Source organism: Dipodomys merriami, unplaced genomic scaffold (genome assembly GCF_024711535.1).
Source record: "Dipodomys merriami isolate MVZ:Mamm:240054 unplaced genomic scaffold, mDipMer1.0.p SCAF_925, whole genome shotgun sequence".
Lineage (NCBI taxonomy): Eukaryota > Metazoa > Chordata > Mammalia > Rodentia > Heteromyidae > Dipodomys > Dipodomys merriami.
This window is the reverse complement of record NW_027206541.1, coordinates 21,162-33,443: the sequence shown is the minus strand read 5'-3', so window position 1 is coordinate 33,443 and position 12,282 is coordinate 21,162. Positions and strand designations below refer to the sequence as shown.

At 33.4% G+C, this 12,282-nt stretch overlaps 1 pseudogene; it reads left to right on the top strand.

The window, feature by feature from the left end:
• The first annotated feature begins 10,929 nt into the window (after nt 1–10,929).
• LOC138821671 (U6 spliceosomal RNA) lies at nt 10,930–11,029 on the top strand (annotated as a pseudogene).
• Nucleotides 11,030–12,282: the final 1,253 nt, after the last annotated feature.

Below are 12,282 nucleotides of genomic sequence, written 5' to 3'. Positions count from 1 at the left end.
GGATATATTTCTTGCTACTTCAATTTTTCTGAAATGCTGCAATGTCATCATTTGGTTAAAATTTCCATTCTTTTTCTACACAGTGTCATTCTGTGCTCATAAATGCAAATATGAGCCAGGTGCTGGTGGTCTACACCTGTAATCCTACCTACTAAGGAGGTTGTGACCAGAAGATTGTGGTTCAAAGCCAGCTTTGTCAGGAAAGTCCATGAGACCTTAACCTTCAATTAATCACCAGAAACCAGGATGTGGTGCTGTAGCTAATCACCCAGGAACAGAGTTCAAGCCCCACAAGAACAAAAGTGGTGAAATATGACTTTAAGTTTCTCCAAAATGAACGGCAAGATCAATAATCTTCCCAACGAAAAAAAAATAATTCCAAAATGATTCAGTGCACCTACTTTGGCTGAGTTATGTTATAGATCCTTTGCTGGATATATTCTCCAAAAACAAATTGTTTAACTAAGGATACAGGTGGACCCATTGTAACAATGAGATGTACAAGTCATTATCTCGAAAAAAGAACTTTACAACTTTGGTGGGTGGGGAGGACCGGATGGGGGAGGGGGGTATATGGGAAGGAATGGGAAGGGGAAACAAAGAGGAGGCAACAATGATTGATAAGAAATGTGTTATCTTGCCCATGTAATTGTAACTCCTCTGTACGGTATGCCCACAAAAATAAGAAAGAAAAAATGGTCAAATATTAGCTTTACAATAAACTTCATCTAATATTTCTCATTTGAAAAGAGAAGACTGTACAGTTGATGACACTTGACTTTCTTACTATCTTAGTTCAAAGCTAACCCAGGCAGGAGAGTCTGTCAAACTCCTATCTGTAATTACACAGCAAAAAATCGAGAAGTGGAGTTTTGGTTCAAGCAGTAGAGTACTAGATTTGGGGGCTGGTGGGCAGGAAGAAAAACTGTTCAGGGACAGGGTCCAGCCTCAGGGTTCAAGCCCCAGAACCAACATAAACTAAACAAAAAAGCAAACAAAAAAAACAGATATTTCATTGGGACCCTCCTTAAAGGACTACTGGTGTGAGAAATGGCTCCTTTTGCTGATCATACGCACTGGATGCTCTTTTGGAATCCTTATTGCTCTGGAGAACTCAGGACCAAAATAAAGGAATTGATAATTGACTCCTACAATAAGAGAATCATGTCAGGAGTGAAATATCCATCCATAAAACACTTTAAAACCTCCATGTCTTTGTTTCTTTGCAGTAGAATTTTTTTGGGGGGTCCAGTCGTGGGCCTGAACTCTGGGCCTCGGCGCTTTACCTCAGGTTTCAACTCAAGGCTAGTGCTCTACCACTTGAGCCATAGCACCACTTCTGGCTTATTTTTGCTTATGTGGTGCTGAGGAATCGAACCTAGGGCCTCAGGAATGCAAGGTAAGTTCTCTACCACTGAGCCAACTTCCTAGCCCCTGCAGTAGAACATATTGAAAACAACGTTATTTCCTTTTGTTCTATGCTGGCCATCAAATGGCACATTATTTATTTTTGTAATTCTCTCAACTAGAAGTTTACAGAAAAATTATATACGAGTAAAAACACACTAGACAAAGTCAAGGACAGAATTTTCTTCAAGACCTCGGATTCCCTTCTTTTACACTAAAAAGGAAAGCACAAGTTAACTTGAACTTTGTAAATCCTCTATGTTTCATTCCTCTCCTGGGATCAGTTTCCACATCCAGTAACAGTTACTTCCAGGAACAATCTATGGTGCTGCTTGAGGTACAGTGAATGATTTCTGCTTCAATGAAATAACACAAGGATATCTTTGGACCTGATGTAACACGAGTTTCAGAGACAACTTAGTAAAGAGAAAATGTGAAATTTATATTGCTTATAAATACATTATCCATGAGTATATTGAGTTCAAACTTTGTAAATTCTCTGTAAATTAAGGTGAATTTTAAAGGGGAAGAAGTTTCTCAGATCATTTCTTTTTTGTGAGTGTATGTGCTGCGTATTATTTCCCAAGTGTACATGAATTTGTTAACTTATGTTAACTATAGCAATAATAAGAGAAAGAGAAATTCTGTGTTTAAGTATAAGGGTTCAATACACTGTAGAAGACTCTACGAATAAGACCACGTTGAAACAATAAAGCCAAGTCCAGTATGTAGATTTATGAGAGTGATATAGAGAAAGCATTACTCCTACATGGAACAGGAAGTATGAGGCCACTCCCTTTCTAAATCATGCTTGCTAATGACACAACTTTGTAGAAAGTAGAATGGAAGAATAATTCTGTTTTCAATGCAAGTCAGATATAACAGCATGGACTTAATTGGGGAAAAAAAGTCCATCTTGTGAGAGCAGGGATTATACTAGCTATGAACTGGTGGATAAGATCACATTTTTTCTTTCCTTTACTTATATATTGTTTTTTGGTGGTGGTCTTGGAACTTGAACTCGGAGCCTGGGCACTGACCCTCTGCTATTCAGCTCAAGGCTAGTGCTCTACCACTTGAGCCTCAGTGCCGCTTCCAGTTTTCTTGAAGTAAATTGGAGTAAAGAGTCTCCAGGACTTTCCTACCTGGGCTGGATTTGAACTCCAATCCTCAGATCTCACCACCACCCAGCTTAGGATCACATTTCTAACAGTGTACACTCAGCATATGTAATGTGTATGTTCATCTATCTTTATATGAATTCTTGAGTTAAAAATCTGGGCTACAGCTTAGACTTTACACTCACAACAATCTTTGTAGTTTAAAAGTTGATTCCAATGGATAAATAAAACCTAAGAATGTAAAGGAGTCTGGGGAGTTCAGTTTGCATCCTGCCTGTGCAGAACAGTCTTTGAGAAACTATAATTAACCAGCCAAAAGATGGTTTGGAAGCATGGCTCAAGTATTGGAATACCAGTCATGAGCAAGATTACTGAATAAGATTTTGACGCTTTTGCATACATACATACAATCATACACATATATACAGAGACACTTATATGTGCACACACAAATACAAATATGAAGCAACTCTCAGAATATGTAGAAAAGTTAGAAAACAATAGAAAATATGTCCTGAGTAAGACTAGAATCAAGTGATAATTTGTAAAATTAAAAAATCCTTAAGCAAACATTCTTCAAAAAAGTGTGAGAAAATTACATAGCTAGGGATCGGGATAGTAAGAGATTCAAGTAATCAATATTAAAGGGATTAGATCCATGGAGGAATGAATCAGAGACCCCGCAGGTGCATTTGAAAATGTTCATATCCTGTGTCAAATGTTAGAACATCTTCGAAGATAGTACATGAACAGTCTGAGAAGTTTAGTGGATAATATAACTGGAGAAGTTCAGAATTGCTAGTCTGTATCTAGATTAAATAAACCAAGAAGGGTCTGGGAAGGTGGCTCAGTGGTAGAGTGCTTGCATTGCATACATGAAGCCCTGGGTTTCATTCCTCAGCACTACATAAGCCAAAAGAAAAAAGCCGGAATTGGCTCTGTGGATCAAGGGTTAGAGACCTAGCCTTGAGCTGAAGAGCTGAGGGACAGCACCCAGTCCCAGAGTTCAGGCCCCATGACCGGACCCAAAAATAAATAAATAAATAAATAAACAAATAAGTAAAAAAAAAAAAAATATATATATATATATATATATATATATATATATATATATATATATAAATAAATAAACCAAGAAACTATGGTGGGGCAATGTGATACAAGCCTTCAATTCTAGCACTCAGACTGACAGGAGATTAGAGACTGGAATTACATAGTGATACCTTCCCTGGACCAGGTAGTATAATTTTGTCTTATTAAAAGATACCAAACCAGAAAGGAATACGCAGTTGGAAGTTTGGGCTAATTTTGTCATTATGTTTTGAGAAGTCGTTTCCTATTGAAATGCAACTCATTTATAATCCTCAGTTCTGCTTTTAAATGCTCTCTTCATTACAGAACATTCCTAGATGCAAAATGGCTCATGATTTCCATGCAAAATTAGAAAAAGTAAGTAATCATCATTCTGTTAGATTCCAAGGAAAGGATGAAGGATTACAAAAGCTTAAGCCTGGAGGAATAGCAAAGTTTATATAATGTAGGACTTGATAGATCTTTCTAAATTAGAGATTAGACTTCAAATAAATATTTTGGTTTTGTTTGTAATTTCATATTTTATAAGATACTACAAATTTTTTTTAAGTAGCATGTTTAATTGACAAATTTACAAATGTTTCTTGCATTCAATTTGCCTAGCATATTATTTCAAGAGAGTTATAATTAGAACTCAGTTAATAGATAATTCCAACATTTCCTGTATAAAATGATAATGTAAATAATGTAGACCGAGTTGCCAAGAAATGGATATTAATTTATAAATTTAGAAAAACAGCAATTTTTGAGGCTTTGGTATAACATGTTATGAAGAGAATAATTGTGTGACTTCTTTCTTCTACCTGTATGTAACACAGGAAGCAATTTCCTTAATTACATGCCTGTGTATACAATAAGAAAAATGCTGGGTTTGGAGTTTGTTTTTATTTTTGTTTTTGTTTTATTGGTTTGTCCTAGGGGTTGAACTCTGGGCCTGGACACTGTCTCTGAGCCTGTTAAGCTCAAGGCTTGTGCCGTACTACTTCAAGCTCAGTACCACTTGTGTCTGGCTTTTGCTGAGAAGTTTATTGGAGATAAAAATCCAGGGAACTTTCCTGCTGGGTGGGCTTTGAACTGTAATCTTCCGATCTTAACATCCTGAATATCTATGATAGTTAAAAAGTATAAATATATATAATATTTTCAAGAATGCCAGTGGAGGAAAAATGATGCAACCCAGTTTATTGTGGTGTTCTTTCCAGAACACAGAGGGCATCACATTAGCATAGGTTTAGTATTTTTTCCAATAGAAATAAGTTATTTGTGATGTGAATTAAGGGAATTTTGAGGTGCACCCTACAAGTTGGAAACTGTTGGTCTAGGATGACTTTATGGCATAAATTTTGGGATTGGTGTTCATAGAAATAATAGCTTAATCTGATAAACAATTGCTTACTCTTGAAGAATTAATTATAACATGCTTCATAGTTTTATCCTATACCAGAATGTGGCTATTTTTCTGTTCACTTCTCAATGTGTAACATCCCATTGGAAAATGCAACTATTGCAGAATTACATAACATGCAAATAGGTACTATTTTGAATCTCTCAGGTATGGAATGTTCAGAATTTGAAAGTGAGTAGTTATTAGTAGTTATTATTTTGAGGAACACACATATTCTGTCCTCTTAACAACTTATTTACTTTTAAAAGTTATGGGTTTCTATAGAATTAAACAGTTTTCAGTTTTAGTATGAGAAAGTACTAATTTATTCTTTTATGAAAATATTGGCAATTATATTGTGAAAAAATTGTCAAGTTATATAACATTCAAGTTGATGGTCCTCTGATAAAGAAGGGGTAACTAATTCAAATTAGATGCCAAATAGTACGGATTTTTTAAAAAAGTTACTACATGAAGAATATTATTTACTATACCAAATACAGTGAAATTTTATTTCATGCAGGTTATTTTTAAAATTTAATTTTAATGTGAAAGTGATATGCAGTGGGTTAGCAATTGTAAGGTAGTGAATACATAACTGTTCAAACTTTTTATCCCCTCTCTCATTTTCTCACAGTTTTCCTTCAGCCCCAAACCCCTCACAAGTTGTAATGTACATTTCCAACATAATGTCTTATGAGTATTGCTATTGCATTGGTTTGCCTTTGTCATTTGTCTCGCCAATTTGTTGTTCTTCTTCCCTTTCCTAATTAAGGTAAATGTATAAACAATACACAGGGTACCAAAATCAAACACAATAGGAGATAACCCATAGGGGAAAAACCCAAGGAAAATAGAAACCACATAGTACATTAAAAACAACAACTCCAAATAAATATCTCTGTCCATATCTTGGAGTTCATTTTGCTCAACATCAGTTTATATGCTCATATATATGCATAACAAAGAAACTGGAAAATAATAGTTTCATGGATAATATATCATGAAAACAACATGTTAACTGTTTTGGATGGTAAAGGTGGAATTAGGATTGGTAAATTCGTGATTCTGATAAAGGAATTTCAAAAGAGTTTTAAAATTATGACAGGTAAATTTTAATTGTTCAAACTTTTTAACTTGGCCTATTATAATTTAAAATTGCCTGGGAAAATAGGCTTTCATGCAAAGAAATCCATGGAGACTTAGCTGAGAGGGAGCAATGTGGGTAAGATGGCGCATTTTTACACTAAACAAACAAGCCTCACAAACTGTGCTGTAAATCCTGTAGGCTAACATGAGAATTGTCCTTACCCAGGAAATATAGTCTTACTGTGAGAAACAAGGTTGTAGTGGAATTTAAACTAAACAGTAATTTTCTTAAAAAGATAATTTTGGTCAAAATATTTAGGGAGAAAGTGCCCTTCAAAATGAAAGAACCTATTGAGTTTACACTTTTCTGTTTGTAATACATTCCACAATGTCTTTGCACTTGAAGCACTGAAACACAGAAAAAAAAAATCTGATTGGATACTTCACATTTCTAAGTAGCTCAAAAATATAATATCCTCATTAACATGAGATAGTGAAGACTTCTCTTATTACATAAGCCAAAAAGTTTGGGGATCAAAAAAGAATTGAGCAAATTACAAAGGTAAGAAAACGCGTTCTTAGAAGCCCTAGCTAAGGGTACTGGCTTCAGCCGTGGAGGGGGCCAAAACTTTTTGATATAGATTGTCTTAATGTTTTTGCTACCTAAAGTGATTTTACAGAGCCTATTTGGCTCAGTATAATGCAGAACAAATTGAATGAAGACATGAAAATAAATTCCACCTCCAAATAAAAGAGTTTTAAAAGAGAAACCTGAAGATGTAGCAGTGGCGGATACAGTATAGTCCTTCACCTTCACTAGACTTGAAGCCAAGAAACTGTGATTAATTGGAAATCAGTCAAGAGCTAAGAAGGGACATAGAAGTAGGACATGGAAGTATTGTCCTTTGTACCAGACAATGTAATCCAAGGAATGGGTGATTTAACTCTATTGTTCTCCATAAATCTTGTTGAGCAAAAGCAAGACCAAGAGAAAAATAATCTATTGAAATAATTTTGCAAAGAATAATTTCACTGTTCACAATATGGTATCTAAGGAAAGTCTTAAGAGAGAAGATAAAAGTTGTAAGAGAGAAGATAAAAATGGATTATTCTTCAGTTTCCTCTAAGCATTTTGTTAGCAAAATATATCTTTGAGGTTAGAAGTGACTGAACCAAAAATGGGTGGAGTACTTATTTTTGTGGGCACATTAGACACAAGAAGATTTCAAGGTAAAAGAAAAAAGAAAAAAAAATATATAGCTAAATATTTGTGATTACAGGTTCTTGGACTGGTTTTTTGGAGACAAAGATTTGCATTAGTGTTGGTCTTCATTAACATAGTTGTTGGGTTTTCATGGCAACCAAATTAAAAGGGCAAGTTTAATGGACTCGTGTGGACAAGTAAACAGCATGATAGAAAATAATGGCAAATAATATTTAATGAATTATTTTGAAAAATTACTTTGTGACAACAAAGAAGGAAAGATAAAATTCCAAACCTCTTGACTTTAGTAAAAGTATGAAAATTGAGTAGTGAAGAGATTGAGAGAAAACAAAGAGAACTGCTTTATCTCCAGTGGAGTAATAGGTTCTTGTTCTTGTTTCTTCCATTCTGTCTTCACAAGCTATCAAATGTGACTCAGGACTGGAGTATCCAGTTCAGACAAAGAACATTCGCAGAAGAAAATATTTGCAGTAGATATAGGTTATTTATAACCTTAGACAATCTATTTAAATCTGTTTAAAATTCTCCCCACACCCCAAACTGCCCTCTTTGCACAGCTTTGTTTGCTTTTCCAAAGACTGACCTTCATTAACTATTTAAAATTTTGAGAGGTCATATTCATACTGTCTAGAGATTGCTGTTTGGTTGTAATTTTTGTATGTTTTTGTTTGTTGTTGTGTTTTTAACTGAATTTCAAAAGGTTGTGCAAGTGTGTTACAATTAAATATGTCCATCTAATTGTCTAATGCTCCTGGATCAGAGTCACTCCTTCTATCAATATGAACCAACCCTTTCTCCAAGATTTATTTCACTTCCTTTATTACATGTGTACATTAAGTATTCTAGCTGTACTTGCCCCTTGTTCTATTTTTCATTCATTCTATTTCTTTACTATTGTTCCTCTCTGTTTTCAATTTCCTGATAGTCATTCTTTTAAACTGCCTGTTAATACTTTGAAAGGTTTATATACATTCCATGGAGTTTCAATCCCACATATACTTGAACTGATGTCAGCTTATATTTCCATAATTCATTTATCTGCAATAACAATTTGCAAGACTGAAGATGTGAATCACTTAGACATGATTTTATTCTCATTCATTTGGAAGATTAATCTTTAGACAGCAAGAAAGTTTAAAATTGACTTAGAATGTATTCCTAAATACCAGTTTTTATAAATGGCTTTGTACAATGGTGTGTGATTATTTTATTTTACATAGGATAATATTTTCTACTACCTATAAGTTTTGGAAAAAGAAGAAAACTAAAATTTACTAGTGTAGAGGAATATGATAGAAATAGAAGACATATTTTATGTTTGTCACATCTCTGATCAGTACCCAAATGCAAGACTTAAAGTCATATTTCTTACTATATTAGACAGATAGGGAAAACATAAAACAACACTTGATAAGGCAACTATAAGTGACTTTTTAAAATGTACGTTCTTATGTGATGAAATTTACTTTATTAGCTAATACTTGTGTTTGGAATATGGGAGACTAATCTATTTAACACATTTCTGGAAGGCACCTACTGAACAACACAAATGGCGGGGGTACTATTTCTACACTTTAATGAATGAATTTGGTTGATATTAGTGTTGGGTAAGTAAATCAACTCTATTTTAACTTGCTCCCTACACTTGAAAGCATTCTAATGTCACTATCATCTACTTGTCAAGTGTTATTTTGGCAAATGGGATTTTTAATAGTTTATTTGAAAATGAATATATTTTCAGGAGATTAAGTGTAGGTTATCATTGGTTTGAGAATGACAACATTTTTATACTATAGAACCTAGTTTTTTGAAGTACCGGTGTTTTGAAGCACTAAGGATCTTCTTAGTTAATGTTTTTCTAAATTATATTTGACATCTAAATCAAGTTTTTCTAGCCTTGGTAGACCAATTATGGATTTATCATTCCAGAAACTATTTTTGGCCAACTTATGCTGCACTGAAATCTTTCATTAATCATTAGGAGAGGGGTATTAAAAATAATCTTGTTCATTTGTGATTTTGTTCACTCATATGGGCTGGTCATTTGTAAATTGAAATTTTGAACTACAGTACTTTCTCTCATATTTTGTGATCTCATCTTTCATTTCAAGTTGCTTTGCATTTCACAGTTGATTACTGCTAATTCTTGTAAGGAATTTGGGACCTGAAATATTATAGGATATGAGAAATTGAGATTAGTCTTCAATTACTTTCTGTTGGCATGTTGCATGAGCCTAAGTGAGAAGTCTTGCCCTTGTTATTTGATTATGCAGATAACTTGAACCTGGTATCCTAGGACCCGTGGGTCCTGCAGAAGAATAATAGCTTTGAGACATCATATCAGCAAAATTTGGGTATATTCATTAAGAATGCTTCAGAAATATGGAGAAAAACACTTTGGGTCCAGCAAGTTAAAACAATAAACAGAGTATCAGAGTAAAATCCCTTATACATTAGTGGAAAACAATACTGTTATTTTACCTTGTGAATTCAGAAGACCACGAACACATAGAAGGTATCACAAGTTTATACCGAAGACATTGAATTGATACTTTTTATATTCTAATATATATTCTAAACCTAATTATTTATATTCCAATCTACTTATGAGAATAAATGTCAATATATTTATCAAACTATCAATTCTACTAAGATTCACTGTGTGAAATTTAAAATCAGCACATATAAATATAAAATATATAAGTATATATAATATAAAAAAGGCAACTCTGTTTTAAAGTATTATTCCATTATCTCTACCTCAGTTTTTGGTAGAGTTAGACTTAAAGCTTTACCATTTGTTGATTTACAGCCTAGAGGAAAGAGGAAATACTGTGATTAAAACATTACCAATTTAAGGCCTAATATCGAGGAGAAAGTTATGGACTTCTCCAGGAGCTATGGAAATATTTGGTGATATAAAGTCAGTAGTGTAAGTTCCTGCCTGGTTGGATGATAGACAGGCAATGACAGTAGGTAATCATGCATATGAACAATTTTTTCACCTTCTTTGCTTTAGCTACTTTTGAAATGATAAGTATAATAAACAATTATATTTTGATAAAATGCCTTCCATTCTAAACAATTCTGTCTGAACTGTTCATCTCTCTATGATCTCTTGTAACTAAGGTTAGTTTTGTTCCAGTTGACAATCTTTGCTGTCACGGTAAGATATTCTGATTGGTCTGTTCCTACATGGAAGAAAGGTAAAGGGTCAGCTAGACATTTGTCCCAGCAAGACCTCATTTGGGAAATTTTAAGTTGCAAAAGTTAAGAAGTAGCTCTTAAGCAAGGCTTTCTTTGCATCCATTAGCTCCACAAAGCTAATTCAGTTGATAAATAAATACTTGAAAAGCAATCACCTTTGGACTTAGCTGTAAAGGCTTCAAAGTATGATAAAATTTAAAATGAAAAAGACAAAATAGTCATTGACAAAAAAATTGCAAATATGAGCAATCGACTAAGCAATATGTTTTTCCCATTATACACAGAATTTTAGAGAAATAAGCATTTTTAGGAACAATAAGGGTTCCTTGCTATAAATAGTCAACCATGGATATATGCCTGTATAAAGATTGCATCATTAAGTACTTAAATTTAGATGATACTACATGTTTCAGCAGCAGGCCTACCCAAATTACAACAATACAGAGATTAACATGGCACTTGCCGAAGGATGATATGAAAATTTGTGAAGTATTCCATATTTTTCATTCTTCTGATGCAAGAAATGAAAAACAGTTAAAAACAGTTATTAAAAAGTTCATTACAAAAATACAACTGTAACAATACATGTAATTCATAGAATTAAAGGTTAGTTTGACAACAGTATATTATATCTTCACCTGAGAAAGGCCTTTACATAGCATAACCTTTACAAAACTTGAAATTAGTTAACATTAACAAAGGAGGAGGCTGCAATGCTTGGTAAGAAATGTACACATTATCCTGCCCATGTAATTGTAACTCCTCTGTACAGTATGTTCACAAATAAAATTAAATTAAATTAAAAAAAAAGAAATTAGTTAACATTGTCATTTTATCCCAAAGAAATAAAATAATACAAGGACCTAGGAAAAAAAGAATCTTAAACTTTTTCTATATGGAATGCAATTTGAAAGGACACATTTATTAATGAACATATACATTATATAACAATGTAGAATTCAAAGTATTATATCTAGCAGCGAATTAAATAGATTATGGACATTATACAAACAGATATACTTTTTTCAGAAAAGCACCTTGAACATCTTTAGTTTCTATACTATTTATTTCAAAAGATAAGTTAAAATTATTTCTGATTTAAAAAAAAATCACAAACTCTGCAGAAATCATTATAGATGTACAAAAACAATTCTTGAATATATTTTGACATCAAAGTCAGGCAATTCACTTGGATAAATACATGGAATCCATGATTTTTTAAAGTAAGATATTGCTGTTGCTTTGTATTCTGAAAAAAATTGTAGGGAAACAAAGGATGGACTGGCATTTTTGAAATTTAAGAACCTCAACCAAACCATTACAACTTAGGAGAACAATTTGTACAGTCTTCCATAACTTCATAGAGGTAGTAATACTTACTTATCCTTTTGGAAATATCAAATGCAGTTTTCGGGATCCAAAAGAAGAAATTTGCTTGGATCTTCCTCAATTTTTTTCTTGCAAATGATACCATTCCTCACGTTTTCATCTTACTTCCTGTCTTCGTCAGAATTGCCTAACCGGAGACTTTGAGTGCCAGTGGGAATGAGATGTCCATGTTTTTCTCCAATAGTTCACATTGGTTGAACTGGTCAGAAAAATCTGGTGAATTTTCTGCATATATTTATTCACCATGATTTATTTTATCTTTTTTCCATTTTTACTACTCTAAATTATTCTAACTGGAGAGTAGGGAATTTATAGAGAGCAGAGGAAAGATTTTCCTCAATATTCAAAGGTACAGACTGAAAATTAGG